The sequence below is a fragment of the Bombina bombina genome, chromosome 9 (genome assembly GCF_027579735.1).
Source record: "Bombina bombina isolate aBomBom1 chromosome 9, aBomBom1.pri, whole genome shotgun sequence".
Classification (NCBI taxonomy): Eukaryota; Metazoa; Chordata; class Amphibia; order Anura; family Bombinatoridae; genus Bombina; species Bombina bombina.
The window spans coordinates 249,529,043-249,549,416 of NC_069507.1; positions in this window are offsets into that span (position 1 = coordinate 249,529,043).

Below are 20,374 nucleotides of genomic sequence, written 5' to 3' on the forward strand. Positions count from 1 at the left end.
TCCTAGATTAACAACATGTTCATTGTACTGATTTTGTAGGTGCCATTGGTAATGATAACCAATGACAGTTGGATGTTAATCAGCAACATAGTTCTAAAATTGCCCTAGTACAGGTAGTGTTGCAACTGTATGAGAATTTGGAACTATTTTAATCACCAATTAAAGTTAATTATTACTATTAAATATGTATTTGTCATTAGCAAACTAAGAAGCTTTCTACAGTAATATTCTGAGAGTGCCTTCTATCTGGTTATTCAAGTGGTGCAAAATCAAAATATGAGGCTTTTTTTAAATAATGTTAGTGTTATAAACAGAGTTCAAAGTAAAGATAATCAGATGCTGCACTTAGACTTTTCCTGTGTGTAAAAATTGGAAAAAGTTTGGAATTGGAAGCAATTGTTGCATATGGGTGCAGATGAGAGTGAAATAAGTATACTCTTATGTACTCGGGTTGTGAAAGTGCCTGGCTAGTGAGTGAGTGAGACTCTTGTCTAGATGCAGTTTTGTCCATGTTTGCTTCTTGAAGAAACATCCAGCAACCTTTACAATTTGAAATTACACAGACTCACGGCACTCATCCTCCCCCACTGCAAGAGGAGTAGGGGCTAAAATTGGCATTACATTAAGACTTCAGCTTTGTAAAGATAAAAAAGGCAAATCCAAGAAAATTGTAACAAATAAATTACACAGGAGTCCAGGTTCTACTTTTATAAAGTTGTATGGTCTCATCTTGAAACACAATTTGCTTTCAACATTCACAGTGTAAGAACAAAGGCTGCCGAGCCCAAGTCCAATGTATAGTAATGAGAAAATGTTCCAAGATCAACAAAAGGAAACAGAAAACAGCATAAGAAAGCATGTTGTATGGATTACACTGCAGTCAGCAATGATAAAACATTTCATTCTGAGGATCTCTATTACTGAGCATAATGTCCAGTGGAACACTTATAAAAGAAAATGCCTCTTGCACAAGAGAATCAGTTAAATGGGGTACAATGAACACAGCTATTAAGGAGAATTGAAAATGCATTTTTAATGATGATGGGTTTTTGTCAATGGTCTCTCAAAGGGCTATTTTACACCTTAATTGAAAATGGCAGTAAAATCTAGCAGTTCAAAAGAAATGAAAAATAAATATTTAATTTACACTAACCCAACTTAACCCTGGCTGAAGAAAATACCTTCTCTTTATAGGACCAGAAAGACCCCAGCTGTGACATCACTACAACTTTTGGATGGGCAACTTGGCATTCATAATTTCTAGAGCTGTGCATTTGGGCTATGAATGACTGCAAATTTGTCTGAATTTTGCTAATGCATCAAATCATTTGATATATAATCAGCCGAAAACATTACTGGACAAAACGGAAGAAAAAAGGGAATGATTGCTTTAAGAAATCGCTTTGTTAATTTGGTCATGCTATTTGGCACCAAAAATGGTGCAGGAATTGGGGTTGGAATTATATTGTTTAGTTAATAAGCACCTTTGTTTTAAATGATGTAAAAATGGTCTTACATTTCATTTGTTCATTGTAATATTGAAAGATAGATTCTTTTAATTGTTTGAATCTTATAATGTAAAATTTTTTAGTTATTAATTGTCTATATAAGCTGTTCCAATTGGAATTATCAGTAACAAATCCAAATCGAATATGCATCCAAACCAAATCCCTGCATTGACGAAATTTGGCAGAACCGAACTTTTGAAAAAAAACTGAAACACGATTTGAGCTAAACAAATTTTTAGCCCATGCACATGTATAATATTCTCTCTTTACGTTTATATAGCAGTGAAGCTTGCGGTGGCCTCAGTTGTCTGGCCTGCACTGAATGACATATAAGTATTATCTGTTTTAAATATAATACAAGTTGAAGAGTTGATTCACATTATGGGCTCGATTTATCAAACTTTCTTATAATTCTCCTTCCAGTTCTCCTCTCAATTCTCTGCACCTCAATAATTATGAAATTTATTATACACTGAAAATTATTAAATCAAGTATCACTCTCTAAAAATATCTCTACAATGTATACCTACATTTATAGCAATACTTTTAAAATATTCACTTTTCTAATATGAACAATGCTGATTTCAATCATTATCCCTGGAAGAACATTCTTTCAAAAATGTGATCATATTGCAATAAATAATAATCAAACAGATTATATACTGCCAGCGACCCAAGTGCAGGCAGATATCAAATAAGAGGCGCCAAGAGATGATAAATAAATAATATTAAATGAAATTATACCAAATCCAATATAAAATGTTCATATGGCACCAATATTTGATGTGATAAAGTATCCAAAAGGGATATCCAAATCGACCCCAAAAAAATAATATAAAAATATGATATAACTAAAAATATCTAATAGAGCAATATGTAAATATATGGTGTGATGAGATAAAATAATTAAATATAAATATAGTGTTAAAAATAATTAGATATAAATATAGTCAATATACTTGATAAACCAAAAAATATTACAAATCAGTATTAGCAAATGTGAGTCCCAAAATAAGAATATGAAATAAATTTAAATAAAAATAAAAGTCTTAGTGATCCAAAATATATTGATTCAGGGGAAAACAGCAAAAGTTGATCAACATACAGAATACGGATATGTAGCAGTGTCCATACAATAGTTTCCAGGCAGCTCCTCTGGTGTGTCATGCCCTGACACAAAAGGAAAATCTAAAACAAGAGAGACAGAGGGGGCCACATAGTGCAGATAAATGAGGATAAAAAAGGTTGAGTTCTTTGTCATGGTTTGTCATTGTGAATTGGTGCACCTAACCCCCTTTTTGCGATTGGTCTGCCATGAATGACGTTTCTTGATAGATGTATTCTTGCGATATTCATGGCGTCCCTTGATGAATGTTTTCTTGCAATGCACATGTACGTGGCTGGAGTTGACCGATTGTTGAGATCCGTCTTGCCCGGCGGCAGAGAGAGTTTCATTTTTACATGTCATGTTACTGTGAATTTGTTCACACACTCATGCTGCTGTGAATTTGTTCACACCCATCTGATTTTGATTGGTTCTTTACGAGACGCCTTTCAGTAAACGTTCCCTCCCCTTTATCTCATACAACTCCTTTATATTCACGTCTTTTGACAATATAGAAGTATACATATATTTATATAGTCTATCAATAAAACACATAATATATGCAACACTATAATTAACTCGATTGCTAGGATTCTGTTGTCCTGTGGAAATATAAACATTTATACTTGGAGATCTATGAGCCAAGCAGTCATCCATTGTGTGAAAAGATATTTGTACTTGAACCGTCATTATGCCAAACAGCTGTGTATTCTGTGGGTGTGTAAATGTATTAGATGCCGATTGGCTAATACTTGTTATAAGTGTAGCAGCTTTGTTAACTGTGTTTATAGCCTGATGAAACCGTGCTGGGACACGGAGAAACGCGTTGCTTGTTTTTATGCTTTTAAGCTATATTAAACCTTTGATGTTTTGATACACTGCTGCTGCACTCCTGTTTATTTGGACCGTATCACTATTGAGGCATCTTGTTTGCTGTGCATGACATCTACTGCACCTTTGAATAATTTACTGCTGCCAACCAGTAAATATTGCACTTTCCAATAAACAACTGCTGCCAAACAGTAAAGAAGTTTGTGGGAACCCCACTGCCTTTTGATATTCTTGCTGCCGGGACAACAAAGATTACCTGATCCAGGTGCCTGGGGAGTCTGCCGAGCAACTCTTTGGACTCAGCCTGCTTGTATTGCACATCAGTGCTTACAATTACATGAGTAGGATACCTGTATATGTGTATCTCCTACCTTTTTTATCCTCATTTATCTGCACTTAGTGATGTCGCGAATAGTTCGCCGGCGAATAGTTCCAGGCGAACATAGCATGTTCGCGTTTGCGGCGGCGGGGGAACATATGCGATGTTCGATCCGCCCCCTATTCTTTATCATTGAGTAAACTTTGACCCTCACAGTCAGAAGACACATTACAGCCAATCAGAAGCAGACCCTCCCTCCCAGACCCTCCCACCTCCTGGACAGCATCCATTTTAGATTCATTTGGAAGCTGCATTCTTAGTGAGAGGAGGGACAGTGTAGCTGCTGCTGATTTAATAGGGAAATCGATAGCTAGGCTAGTGTATTCAGTGTCCACTACAGTCCTGAAGGACTCATCTGATCTCTGCTGTAAGGACAGCACCCCAAAAAGCCCTTTTTAGGGCTAGAACATCAGTCTGCTTTTTTTTTTCTTTTTTCCCTGTGTAATCTAATTGCAGTTGCCTGCCTGCCAGCGTGTGTGTCAGGCTCACAGCGTATACTGTGCCCACTTGCCCAGTGCCACCACTCATATCTGGTGTAACAGTAGTGTACATTTAAAAAAAAAAAAAAACTACCCAAGATGGCCGCCAATAAGGCAGATGGGGAGGGTTAGAGAGCTGTTTTGGGGGGGATCAGGGAGGTTGGTGGCTAAGGGGGGATGCTACACCACAGCATATGTAAATATGCTAAAAAAAAAAAAAAAATTAAAAACCTTTTATTTTAGTACTGGCAGACTTTCTGCTAGTACTTAAGATGGCAGGGACAATTGTGGGGTGGGGGAGGGAAGGGAGCTGTTTGGGAGGGATCAGGGGGTCTGATGTGTCAGGTGGGAGGCTGATCTCTACACTAAAGCTAAAATTAACCCTGCAAGCTCCCTACAAACTACCTAATTAACCCCTTCACTGCTAGCCATAATACACGTGTGATGCGCAGCAGCATTTAGCGGCCTTCTAATTACCAGAAAGCAACGCCAAAGTCATATATGTCTGCTATTTCTGAACAAAGGGGATCCCAGAGAAGCATTTACAACCATTTGTGCCATAATTGCACAAGCTGTTTGTAAATAATTTCAGTGAGAAACCTAAAATTGCGAAAAAATGTAAGTTTTTTTTTTTAATTTGATCGCATTTGGCGGTGAAATGGTGGCATGAAATATACCAAAATGGGCCTAGATCAATACTTTGGGTTGTCTACTACACTACACTTAAGCTAAAATTAACTCTACAAGCTGCCTACATGCTCCCTAATTAACCCCTTCACTGCTGGGCATAAAACACGTGTGGTGCGCAGTGGCATTTAGCAGCCTTCTAATTACCAAAAAGCAACGCCAAAGCCATATAAGTCTGCTATTTCTGAACAAAGGGGATCCCAGAGAAGCATTTACAACCATTTATGCCATAATTGCATAAGTTGTTTGTAAATAATTTCTGTGAGAAACCTAAAGTTTGTGAAAAAGTGAACAATTTTTTTTTATTTGATCGCATTTGGCGGTGAAATGGTGGCATGAAATATACCAAAATGGGCCTAGATCAATACTTTGGGTTGTCTACTACACTACACTTAAGCTAAAATTAACTCTACAAGCTGCCTACATGCTCCTTAATTAACCCCTTCACTGCTGGGCATAAAACACGTGTGGTGCACAGTGGCATTTAGCAGCCTTCTAATTACCAAAAAGCAACGCCAAAGCCATATAAGTCTGCTATAATGGCATGTCTGGCACACAGTGTTGGGGCAAGGGTCCATCTGACCACTGATACCTGGTCTGCAAAGCATGGTCACAGGGCAGGTATATCACCTACACTGCGCACTGTGAAGCGGGCGTAACCCTTACACTACCTGATCGATACAACATCATACCTGATGTTTTAAAGCATGTTATTCCAAACAATTTAGGAATGTTAGGTGATTTATGCCCTTTATGGATTAAAACCAGACACTGCATCAACTATGTAATTTTCCATGGGAGTTTTGCCATGGATCCCCCTCCGGCATGCCCCAGTCCAGGTGTTAGTCCCCTTGAAACAACTTTTCCATCACTATTGTGGCCAGAAAGAGTCCCTGAGGGTTTTAAAATTCGCCTGCCAATTGAAGTCTATGGCGGTTCGCCCGGTTCACCCGTTCGTGAACTTTTGCGGAACTTCGCGTTCGCGTTTCGCGAACCCAAATTTTTAGGTTTGCGACATTACTATGTGGCGCCCTCAGTCTCTCTTGTTTTAAATAAATAATAATGAAGTAAGCTCATGTGTGACATACACTTTACATAATTTAGAACCTACATATATTTTCTTGTGGTTGGTCACTATTCGATATCAAATCTTCCATTACATTATTATTTTGAGCTTCCTCATCCGGTATCTCATCGCTCGCTGTTTCTATATGTAGCTGATCTTCTTCAATTATGTCTATAAATATGATTATAGTCATGGACTCTAATCCAAAATAATATTATACATATATATTTAACTAAAATATACCTCCATTATCAGTGTCATCATCATGGATGGGCATTGGCCTTCTGTAACGTGGTCCCCTGCGAATATGTTTTCCTTTTAAGATAATTTTTCAAAATTTAAAGTTAATATAAATTATATGTTATAAAAATACTTAGAAATTTGCTTGAAAAGTAACAGCTCTATTATTACCTGCTGGAATAATACCCTCAGAGTCCATAAACACAGTGGGTAGTGGGTCTGAATCTGTTTCTGGACTGGATGGATTGTAGGTTATTGGGCAATGGTAACGTGGCACTCTTTGGTTTTTGACTGTAAAATTAAATACATTTTACATGCAATATTGGAAATAAATACTATACTACAATGTAACTCTAAATTGTATGTTTCAAAATTTACAATATCTTTGAATAAATAAAAGATTGTTAATCCTGTTTCACTCTCTTCATTCAGACACAAATAGATACAAAAACAAAACTTGTAGTCTAACTAAAGTTCAACATTCTAGAAAGAAACATATAACATAAAACTGTCACAGACACATTATAATGGCGTTAAATCTACTCATACACGACTGTAAGGAAATATGTTGATAGATGTGCATAGACATCCATTTTTCAAATGCCAATATTTTTTTATTTTTTTGACTAGACATAACGTTAATACTTCACAGTCAATAATTGAACTTAAAAATATATATTATTAAACTTAGATTTTTCAAATTTAAATAATACTTACATTTCCTGATATAGGTCCGTATGAGTCCTTAATTTGGATTGTCTACTGATTAGATCATTATATCTCTTGAGGCATTGTTTTCGAGTCATATTCTGCCCAGACACACGTCTAACCTGGTGCACCATCTCACATAATTTTGGATTACGTTTGTCTTGATCAAAGGTTAAAATCCCCTTCCTTTTTTTGGTAAAATATTTTTCCATTGTATACGAAATAATAAGTAATTCTCCAATGGAAAATTTCTTCGAACGCTTCATTATTATCAATCTCTCTGTCTAACAAAAACACTACACCCAATAACGGAACTCATTTTCTATCTATTTGCGCAATAAAGAAACATATGTATACCAACATAAAAACTAACTATACAGTCAATATTTTTTATTCAATAAGTAATTAACGATTTTCAAAGAAACCATTTTTTTTTATTTCTTGGAATACAATCATTAAAATTATATCAATCGTTACATTATTTTTCATAGAAATCAAAATTAATGATACTTTTTACAAAATGTGCAATGCCATGGACTATTTTTGTACAGTATATACATTGTTTTATAAGTTTAACTTAGAGATTTTTTTAAAAAAGTTTACATTATAACTGATGATAACTTTAGTAAAATATAAATGTTAACGTTCATTGATGGATTGAGATTCATTACAGTTATAATAATGTAAAAATAAAAACTATTCGACCAATAATAAAATAGTAAAAATGTATTATACAATCAAATTAGAGATAGTCAATGTATTTAAATTATTCCTTTAATCTATTCATATAGTTTATAATGCCCCATTTCTAGAACTTTCTAGAACGAATGTTGTGATTGTTATAATTGTTCTTAATGTTATTTTAGCTTTTATCAAAAAGTATAATTTTTTTTGCGCCATTTATATAACCAATATTGCGATGGCTATCAGACTATCTGGAAAGACCAAGTGGCACAAGTGTGATATTTACACATCGTCAAAACTGTATATTGGTTGAAGCTGTCATATAACATTATGAAGATTTAATTGGATATCAAGCTTGATCTATTAACCCTCAAAGAAAGAAGGCAATATGAGAACAAATTAGTTGTGCTCTGTCTGCAGAAGGGAGTTATCCTAAAGACGTCAGGGTGACAGATATTCGTAAAAATATTAAGAAAAAAGTGTGCAGGGAAAAACAGTCATCTAAGAGAAGAAACTGTCAGTAAGTAAATAAATGATCAAATGAATATTGCAATTAAATGTATACAATAATTCTATAATGGAAACCAATGATCCATTTTGGTTACAGTTTATTGATTAACTAATATAGATCCTATGTTCTGTAACAATGGACACAAGAGTAAAATAGTGTATTGTAATGTATTTTCAAATGGATCATACACAACAATACCTATTTGTTAATATAAATACTTTAAAAAAAAATAATTGTTTTTTTAATTTAAATTTGTATGTTTTCTGCACAGATATTTTTTCTAGATTATTGAATGTACATTTATATGTATATTAATATCAAAATATGTATCTTTACATCTGTACAAGGATTACTGCAGACAATGCAGGATTAATATATTACATTATTCAATCGTATTTCCCTTTTGATTTTATATTTTTTTTTATAAAATATATATATATATAATATGTTATTTACAATGGTAGATGAAATAGAAATACATTTGGAACCACTTGTGGAGGAGACTGTTTGTCAGGATGATGAGGATGAAACACAAGTAGAGGGAATAACTCCACCAGAACGTGATACACCTCAATGTAATGAACACTAAACAGTTTAAACTAACCTCATTGTTAAACATACAAATTGGTATAGTTTAAGTAATAAAAACTTTTAATTAGTATGTGTCTTATTCATAAAGGCTGTAGGCACAACTTTGAGTAACTGACTAGAAACCTGAATGAGTAACAGTTTTATATATAAGTTTCTTATTTAATTTAGGTGCACTTTTATATGGTGATGAAATACAAAACATGTCATAGCACAAAGTAAATAAGAAATCTTAATACTGCAGTAAATTAAAACGGAACTTATGTATACATAAATTACAGCACAACTATATAGGAATGTAGAAAGGGAGTAACGAAAAGTCAGCAGCGTAATAAAGCTTGTAGATCTCACCTCTGATAATAAATGAACTTTTGGAAGAAAACTAAGATCCCAGAAGAGAGACGCTCTGAGCTGCAGCACAGCGTTATCTTTAGGCAGGTTCAGCTTGAACGCTTTTGTCTGGATGAGCGGAGTGACGTCAGAGGTGTAAGGAGGAAGTTGCAGACTGAAGAGAGAAGCATGGAGGTTAATCTGGAATAGGAGGAGAAACGATCTGAAGAGTTCCCAGGCAAGGAGGTAGTGAGCAAGACTTCAATATCAAGCAAGGTATTGGTAACAAGGAACACCTAATTTAGGGAGGTCAGATAAAATATACGCCCCCTTAAAGGTATAGGCAGGAGATGTGACACTCAAATACCAGAATCAGAATTAGGGGAAGAGAATGAGGATGCCCAACAAAGACAACTAGATCAACCGGAACGAGCTAATGAAATTGAAAGACTGACCGATATGACATTGTCTTTTCGTAATGAACAAAATGAATTTTTTAAACAAATGGTAGAATTAGAGAAAGAAAGAAATGCTATACTTAAAGAACAGGCAAATGTTCAAAAGGAATATTATAGAAAAAAGATAGAGTTCATGAATAGGCGACATCAAGATTAAGAAAAATTAAAAACTTTTAGGGCACTTTCGGTTACAACATTTGTTTGTCTGTTTATTTTTCGTTCAGTAGATGTATGTTGTTCTCTTTTTGGTTTTATAAAGTTTTAATATATTTCAATAAAAAAGTTTATTCACAATTTTGTAATTCTTGAACTATTAAAAAACACACGTAGACATTAAGGTACTAGAACAATAGTATATAATTTGTATTAACAAATATATATAAGGATAAAAAAAACTTCCTCCAAGTCATTAAAAACATGATCCACTCGAAAATTCTCCTGTAATAGATTAAAAATAAAATACAATTAATACTATTGTTGAGAAAGTATGAAAATTGAAATTTTGTTTTCTATATGTTTTCAAATAGACACTTACATGTAAAACAATCTTTCAATGATTTCCATATGATTTTCTACTCCAGCTCTAGTGGTCTGTCTTCAATTTCTTGAGGGACATACATATCTTCAGGGACATCCTCCAGACACACCTCCTCTAGATTTGCTTGAGAAATAGCATTATTGTGCATTATGCATGAAACGAGAATTATATTGTTACATTTTTCTGGTGAATATTGTAGATCACCACCAGAACGGTCCAAAACTCTGAATCTCATTTTTAGAACACCAAATGTTCGCTCAATTGCACTCCTTGTTGACCTGTGAGAAACATTAAACTTAAAGGGACAGTCTAGTATTAATTAAACTTTCATTATTCAGATAGGACTTTTAATTTTAATCAACTTTCCCATTTACGTTTATCATCAAATTTGCTTTTTTCTCTTGGTATTCTTATTTTAAACTAAACATAGGTAGGCTCATATGCTAATTTCTAAGCCTTTGAGGGCTGCCTCTTAGCACATGCTTTTTAAATTCCTTTTTAATACAAAGAGACAGAAAGTACACGTTTATCCCTCTCTTTTCTCTCTCTTCCCTCTCTCCCCCCCCCTCCCACTAGCTGACTCCCTTTCCCTCTCACCTTCTCCCCACTCCCACCCTTATCCTTAAACAACAAAAAAAAAAAACGACCAGTTGGGGCAACCTGGTTGATCTGTTCCAGTTTAGGGTTCATAGTTGATAACCCAGGTTTCCAGCAGTAAATATTAAATATATTTGTTTTGTCACTTGAGATTCCTATTGAACTAAATGTGATATTATGAACAGAAGTTTATACGCATGTTTTGAAGTTACTGTACATTTGTGTCCTTTTCATGCAAGTACTGAGCTTTGATGTAAATTGTGAATTACTTGTAATGCTTTTGTGGCTTCTTCTGTAACTTCCTTTTACTGTATGCTATTTTGAATCTCAATAAAATCTGTTTAAAACTCAAAAAAAAAAAATGAAAAAAAAAATGTTAACTTACAGGTTCAACAATGACAACTTAAAAAAAACAATAAAATTTGGGAATAACATTTTTAAATATTTGATATTCATCTAATAGCCAACCGTGTGGTATGCCTCAACGTTCAAATGCTGTAAATAATGCAGACTGCTTTAAGATGTGGAAATCGTGGCATGACCCTGGAAATCCTGATCTTACTGCCCAAAATCAAAGGTTGGCATCACACACTGCCTGAACATTGAGAGAGTGGAAGTGTTTTCTGTTTCTATATTGCTCCTCCCTAAAACAGGTGGTCTTAGTGCAATATTTATTTATTTATTTATAAAATATTTTACCAGGAAGGATACATTGAGATTTCTCTCGTTTTCAAGTATGTCCTGGGTCCACAAAACATTGCATTGATACAATAGGGTACAATAAAATTAAAAATCAATAATAATACACAATATATGCAAAAATGTTACATAGAACAGGTAGGAAATATATAATCAACCATGACAGGTGCATTCTGTTTTGAGATATATAGAGAGGGATCTCTTAAAGGATTTTAGGCTTGGGGAAGGTTTGAAAGTGTGCGGGAGGTCGTTCCATAACTGTGGTGCTCTGTAGGAAAAGGAGGATTGAGCTGCTTTCTTTTTGTATTGAGGCACGCTAAATAATGTGCTGGTACTGGATTGGAGGTTATAGGAGGTGGGAATAGCTGGAGAGAGCATTCTGCTCAGGTAGGGTGGGAGCTTCCCAGAAAGGCTCTTAAACACAAGGCAGGAAAGATGGAGGGTGCGTCTGGATTCCAGCGACAGCCAGTTTAGTTCTTTTAGCATGTCACAATGGTGGGTCCTGTAGTTACATTGTAGCACAAAGCGGCAGAACGAGTTATACAATGCATTAAGTTTATTAAGGTGAGTTTGCGGTGCAGGTACGTATACTACGTCCCCATAATCTATGATAGGCATCAGCATTTGCTGTACAATCTTTTCCTTTACTGTAGGGCTGAGGCTAGATTTGTTTCTGTACAGGGCACCTAATTTTGGATAAAGTTTTGATGCAAGTTTTTCTATGTGGGGGCCAAAAGATAGATTAGGGTCTAACAACATACCCAAGTATTTGAAAGAGTGGACTGCAGTAAGCGTGCAATTGTATTTTGTTTTGATGCGTAGGTGGGAATTTTGTAATTTGTGTAATTTAGGACCTGTTCCAAAGATCATTGTAACAGTTTTGTCAGTGTTTAGGAAGAGTTTGTTTTTTGAGATCCACTTTTCTACCTCTGTGAACTGGTCTTGGAGCACTGCTTCAAGCTGCGGCAGATCAGATTTGTTTGCGTAGATTACTGTGTCGTCTGCGTACATGTGTACAGTTGAAGATTTGCAGACATTAGGCAGATCATTTATAAATAATGTGAATAGTAGGGGGCCGAGAATGGAACCTTGGGGAACACCACACGTGACTGGGAGAGGGAGGGAGTCACTGTTAGAAACGGAGACATATTGTGATCGATCCGATACATATGATCTAAACCAGGTTAACGGATGATCAGCAATACCAGAGTTTTTTAGTTTGAGCAGTAGTATGTCGTGGTCCACTGTGTTAAAAGCCTTTGCGAAATCAAGGAAAATAGCTCCAGTTAGGTCTCCTTGTTCCATGCCAGTTTGGATGTCGTTGCAAACTTTTAGGAGGGCAGTTGTAGTGGAGTGATTCGGTCGAAAACCTGATTGATCAGGGGTCAGATAGTTAGAAAGTTGGTAATACTCGCATAATTCCGTATGGACGCATTTTTCTAAGATTTTTGATAATACTGGGAGCAATGATATAGGGCGATAGTTAGAAACCAAGGTTAACTCCCCACTTTTATGAATAGGCACTACTCTTGCAGTTTTCCAGAGTTTGGGTATATATCCAGACATCAAGGATTCATTAATTAGGGTTGTGACAGGCTTAGCAATTGCTGGCACACTGAGCTTCAACAGCATTGCTGGGATTTGATCAGGTCCAGACTGGTTTTTCATTTTTAGATTATTAAGGTGTTTCTTAACGACATTAATGGGTACAGGTCTAAAATTGAACTTCTCTATATTGGGTCTTTGCAGATTTAGCGGGGCCTGATCCACAATTGTAGTTTCAGGATGCGTGCCATTAATTAGTTTGTCAATTAGGGTGGTGGAGCATCCAACAAAATAATTGTTAAAGGCATTTGCTACTTCTAAGGGGAGTTGAAGGTTTTGGTTATCCATTTTGATAGTGGAGGGTTGGGAGTGGATTGGTGGATTTTGTAAGTTATTTATGAGTTTCCAAAACTTTCTAGGGTTAGATATGTTATTGTTCAGATTTTCACAGAAATATTGGGCCTTGGCCAATTTTGTTTGTTTAGTGCATATATTTTGCCATTGTTTATATACACAGTGATCGTTCATAGAGCCAGTATGCTTGAACTTTGACCACAATGAATCCCGAAATTGGTACATTTGAATGAGGTCAGCTGTGATCCAGTTCAAGTGTGCTCCTTTTACTCTCACCTTACGCAGCGGGGCATGTAAATTCCAAACTTGTAGGAGTTCAGACTAAAAAAAATGTAACGGCAGAGTCTAGATCTGGGATTAGGTTTAATCTATTGCACCAAGAACATTTGGAATACCTGCAACTTGATAAAAACCAGCCTTCACTTGGTGCCATTCATGGACATTCCTTGGTACATAGATGAACTTATTGACATGCTTTAGAATAGCTTTTAAAACTGTCCTCAAATGTCGGCAAAATGAAGGCTGGCTCATGCCTACCACAGCACTGGACACAGCCTGAAATGAACCTGTAGCCAGGAAATGCAAGACTGCCAATAAGTTTAGCATTCCTGGGATTGCCCTTGTTCTTCTGGTCTGTGGCTCAAGATCATTCTGGATAAGAGCATAGAGATTGTGTATGCTCTCCCTATGAATATGAAATCTTTTTTTTATCTCGTAATCTGATAATGCCTGTAGTCCACAACGGGGTAGAAACACTCAGGCACTCTTTGGTGTCTACTTAAGGGCAAAAACCCTTCATATGGATTACTTTTTTAGGCGTATTGTGGAATGATAAATAGGAGAGAAATTACGACAGCGTGATTTTAGGTGCAAATGTTGAAGAATATTATTGATAAATCGAGCCCTGTGTTGTATTGAGCACTTATATTAGCTCTCCTATGTGTGAGCAACCCGTTAGCACTTACCATAGTAAAACCTGCTTTCATTACACTTTGTGATGTTATCTTCTGAAGAATATCATATATTGCTCTGATTTGCTAAATAAAATCAAGGAAAAAAAATACGTAAGAACAAATTCCTCTGTAGCATAATACTGTAGAGATCTATCTGGGAATCAAGACCTCCAGGTTGAAAACTACCTGAGCTACCTATTACTTTGTGATAGATATACACAACCAATAATTGTCTAGTAGCTCTAAGACCAAATATCTTTTTTTTAATTTTGGAACTGTTAAAAAGAGCTATTACAATTTTGTGTGCACTGTGGTTTAATTGTCTTGCTTTATTTTCATTTGTTTTTGCTGTCAGCATTTATCAATGTCATGCGGACATGATTCACTACATCGAATAATGTCCGCCCACCATATATTAAATCGGCCCAAAAAGTGCAAGATGTAGTGACGTATTCAAGGCAAAGATTGGCCTGAGAATAATCTAAAAATGTAGTTTTTTTTAATTATATTAGTTGTTTAAATAAATAATAAATAAAAATGTGTATATATACTGTATATATAAGGTTTCAGTGTCAACTGAGTGTGCAACCAATGACTGTATGAAATAAAGCAGTGTTAAAGGGACATGGAACACATTTTTCTCTCATGATTCAGAAAGAGGATACGATTTTAAACAACTTTCTAATCAACTAATATTATCTCTTGGTACCTTTTCAGGAGCATGCACGTGCCTAGAGCACAATATGGCAGCAGTTTTGCAAGAAAGTGATCCACTTGCAAGACCATTAGATGGCAGCGATATTTCCTGCATGTAGTGCTACAGACACCTATCTAGCTATCCCTTCAACTACAAACAATATCATGGAAACTAAACAAATTTGAAAACAGAAGAAAACCAGAAACTTTTTTTTTTAATAGATAAATTGATCTTCTTTCTGAATCACAAAAATGCATGTTTGGGTTTCACATACCTTTAAAGGGACACTGAACCCACATTTTTTCTTTCATGATTCAGATAGAGCATGAAATTTTAAGCAACTTTCTAATTTATTATGAAATGTTCTTCATTCTCTTGGTATCTTTATTTGAAAAGCAAGAATGTAATTTTAGATGCCGGCCCATTTTTGGTGAACAACCTGGGTTGTTCTTGCTGATTGGTTGATAAATTCATCCACCAATAAAAAAGTGATATCCAGAGTACTGAACCAAAAAAAAAAAAGCCTAGATGCCTTCTTTTTAAAATATAGATAGCAAGAAAACGAAGAAACATTGGCCCAGATTACAAGTTTTGCGTTAGAGGCTATGCGGTGTTAACAAACAGTTTTGTCTCACCGCTCACTTACTTACAGTGCTGGTATTACGAGTTTTCAGAAACCCGTCGTTAAAAGACAAAAAGTGAGCGTTGAGCAAAATTTTGCTCATTACCGCCGCACTCCAATACCAGCGCTGCTTAAGTCAGCGGTGAGCTGGTCGTACGTGCTCGTGCACGATTTCCCCATAGGCATCAACAGTGAGAGCCGGCTGAGAAAAAGTCTAACACCTGCAAAAAAGCAGCGTAAAGCTCCTTAACGCAGCCCTATTGATTCCTATGGGGAAATAAAATTTATGTCTACACCTAAGACTCTAACATGAACTCCGAGTCTAAACACCCCTAATCTTACACTTATTAACCCCTAATCTGCCACCCCCGACATCGCCGACACCTAAATTATAATTATTAACCCCTAATCTGCCGCTCCGGACACCGCCGCCACCTACATTATATGTATTAACCCCTAATCTGCTGCCCCCAACATCGCCGACACCTGCATTATATTTATTAACCCCTAATCTGCCACCCCCGACATCACCGACACCTACATTATAATTATTAACCCCTTATCTGCCACTCCGGACACCGCCGCCACCTACCAACATTTATTAACCCCTAATCTGCTGTCCCCAACGTCGCCGACACCTACATACTATTTATTAACCCCTAATCTGCTGCCCCCAACATCGTCAACACCTACATACTATTTATTAACCCATAATCTGCTGCCCCCAATGTCGCCACCACTACATTAAAGTTATTAACCCCTAAACCTAAATCTAACCCTAACACCCCCTAACTTAAATATAATTACAATAAATCTAAATAAATATTCCGATCATTAACTAAATGATTCATATTTAAAACTAAATACTTACCTGTAAAATAAACCCTAAGATAGCTACAATATACCTAATAGTTACATTGTAGCTATCTTAGGGTTTATTTTTATTTTACAGGCAAGTTTGTATTTATTTTAACTAGGTAGAATAGTTATTAAATAGTTATTAACTATTTAATAACTACCTAGCTAAAATAAATACAAAAGTACCTGTAAAATAAAACCTAACCTAAGTTACACTAACACCTAACACTACACTATAATTAAATAAATTAACTAAATTAAATACAATTACCTAAATTAACTTAAATTAGCTAAAGTACACACAAAAAAACACTAAATTACAGAAAATAATAAACAAATTACAGATATTTAAACTAATTGCACCTAATCTAATAGCCCTATTAAAATAAAAAAGCCCCCCCCCAAAAAAAAACCCTAGTCTAAACTAAACTACAAATAGCCCTTAAAAGGGCCTTTTGCGGGGCATTGCCCCAAAGTAATCAGCTCTTTTACCTGTAAAAAACAAAATACAAACAACCCCCCCAACAGTAAAACCCACCACCCACACAACCAACCCCCCAAATAAAATACTATCTAAAAAAACTAAGCTCCCCATTGCCCTGAAAAGGGCATTTGGATGGGCATAGCCCTTAAAAGGGCAGTTAGCTCTATTGCAGCCCAAAGTCCCTAACCTAAAAATAAAACCCACCCAATCCACCCTTAAAAAAAACCTAACACTAACCCCCTGAAGATAGACTTACCGGGAGAAGTCTTCATCCAAGCCGGGCCGAAGTCCTCAACGAAGCCAGGAAAAGTCTTCATCCAAGCCGGGCGAAGTGGTCCTCCAGACGGGCAGAAGTCTTCATCCAGATGGCATCTTCTATCTTCATTCATCCGGCGGGGAGTGGGTCCATCTTCAAGACATCCGACGCAGAGCATCCTCTTCATCAGATGACTAAAGCTGAATGAAGGTACCTTTAAGTGACGTCATCCAAGATGGCGTCCCTTAGATTCTGATTGGCTGATATAATTCTATCAGCCAATCGGAATTAAGGTAGAAAAAATCCTATTGACTGATGCAACCAGCCAATAGGATTGAAGTTCAATCCTATTGGCTGATCCAATCAGCCAATAGGATTGAGCTCACATTCTATTGGCTGATTGGAACAGCCAATAGAATGCCAGCTCAATCCTATTGGCTGATTGGATCAGCCAATAGGATTGAACTTCAATCCTATTGGCTGATTGCATCAGCCAATAGGATTTTTTCCACCTTAATTCAGATTGGCTGATAGAATTCTATCAGCCAATCGGAATCTAAGGGACGCCATCTTGGATGACGTCACTTAAAGGTACCTTCATTCAGCTTTAGTCGTCGGATGAAGAGGATGCTCTATGTTGGATGTCTTGAAGATGGACCCGCTCCGCGCCGGATGGATGAAGATAGAAGATGCCGTCTGGATGAAGACTTCTGCCCGTCTGGAGGACCACTTCGCCCGGCTTGGATGAAGACTTCTCCCGACTTCATTAAGGACTTCAACCCGGTTGGATGAAGACTTCTCCCAGAAAGTCGATCTTCAGGGGGTTAGTGTTAGGTTTTTTTTAAGGGTGTATTGGGTTGGTTTTATTTTTAGGATAAAGACTTTGGGCTACAATAGAGCTAACTGCCCTTTTAAGGGCAATGCCTATCCAAATGCCCTTTTCAGTGCAATGGGGAGCTTAGGTTTTTTTAGCTAGTATTTTATTTGGGGGGTTGGTTGTGTGGGTGGTGGGTTTAACTGTTGGGGGGGTTGTTTGTATTTTTTTTTTACAGGTAAAAGAGCTGATTACGTTGGGGCAATGCCCCACAAAAGACCCTTTTAAGGGCTATTGGTAGTTTAGTTTAGGCTAGGGTTTTTTTTATTTTGGGGGGCTTTTTTATTTTAATAGGGCTATTAGATTAGGTGTAATTAGTTTAAATATCTGTAATTTGTTTATTATTTTCTGTAATTTAGTGTGGTTTTTTTTGTACTTTAGCTAATGTAATTAAATTTAGGTAATTGTATTTAATTTAGTTAATTTATTTAATTATAGTGTAACATTGTAACATAGTAACATAGTAGATGAGGTTGAAAAAAGACCGAAATCCATTGAGTTCAACCTATACAAATCTAAAACATATACAAAAAGCACCAGTTAAGCTTAAATAATCCCACTAAAAGGTGACCCATTTAATACTAGCAATCATATCCATGAAATTTGTTTATAGACAGAAATGTATCCAAATAATTTTTAAATGTATCTATGGTATTGGCATTCACTACCTCCTTTGGTAATGAGTTCCAAAATTTTATTGCTCTTACAGTGAAAAAACGTTTCGGTTGCAGGAGATTAAATCTCCTTTCCTCCAACCTTAAATTGTGACCTCTGGTCACAAACCATTTTCTTGGAATAAACAGCACTTCTGCCATCTCTGTATATGGGCCTTGAAAATATTTATATAAAGTAATCATGTCACCTCTTAAGTGCCTTTTTTTTCTAAAGAAAACAGACCCAGTTTGGCTAACCTCTCCTCATAGGTTATATTCTCCAATCCCCTTATTAGCTTTGTGGCCCTTCTCTGAACTTTTTCTAGTTCTACAATATCTTTTTTTGCGATCGGTCCCCAGAACTGCAGTCCATACTCAAGGTGAGGTCTTACCAGGGCTTTATATAGTGACAGAATAATGCTTTCCTCCCTTGAGTCAATGCCTCTTTTAATACATGCTAGTATCTTATTAGCCTTTGAAGCTGCTGCCCTGCATTGTGCACCCATCTTTAGCTTGTTATCTATTACTACTCCCAAATCCCTTTCCTCCTATGTTTGGCTAAGTCTTGTCCCATTTAAATAATACGTTGCCTGCTTATTTTTACTTCCAAAATGTAGAACCTTGCATTTTCCCGTATTAAATCTCATTTTCCATTTACCTGCCCATACTTCTAATTTTTGCAGGTCCCTTTGTAACGAAAGTTCATCCTGCTCTGACCTAATGACCTTACTTAACTTAGTATCATCTGCAAAAATAGAGATGTCAATATTTAATCCTAGCTCCAAGTCATTTATAAAAATATTAAAAAGAATAGGGCCTAGCACTGATCCCTGGGGTACTCCACTGATTACCTTTGTCCAATCTGAGTATGATCCATTTACTACTACTCGTTACTCCCTATCTTTAATCCAGTTATTTATCCACAAACTAACATTTTCAGCTATTCCCAGTCCCTTAATTTTGTGCATTAATCTCTCATGTGGCACTGTATCAAACGCCTTTGCAAAATCTAAGTATATCACATCAACTGATTCCCCTTTATCTATATGTTTACTTACTTCCTCATAGAATATAATTAGATTAGTTTGACATGATCTATTTCTCATAAAACCATGCTGATTAGAACTCATAATCTTGTTTACACGAATATGCTCATCAATATAATCCCTTATAATCCCTTCAAATATCTTCCCCACTATTGATGTCAGACTAACTGGTCTATAGCTTCCTGGATCATCCCTACTTCCCTTTTTGAAGAGTGGCACCACATCAGCTTTACGCCAATCCTTGGGTACCATGCCTGAGGATAATGAGTCTTGAAAAATTAAGAGTAGAGGTTTGTCTATAAAAGTGCTCCCTCAACACCCTTGGGTGTATTCCATCTGGGCCTGGAGTTTTATTTACCTTAATATTATCCAATTTGTTCCTGATATCCTCTATACATAACCCAATTAATGGTATGGGCTGGCATGTTCTATTTTGTTCCAAAGTATCATCCAATGGTTCCTCTCTTGTGTATACTGAAGAAAAAAACTGGTTTAGTATCTCAGCCTTCTTCCTGTCACTGTTAATCATGCTACCCTCCCCGCATTTTAATGTACCTATATTGTCTTTCTTAGATTTTTTGCTATTTATGTACTTAAATAATCTTTTAGGGTTAGATTTAGAAT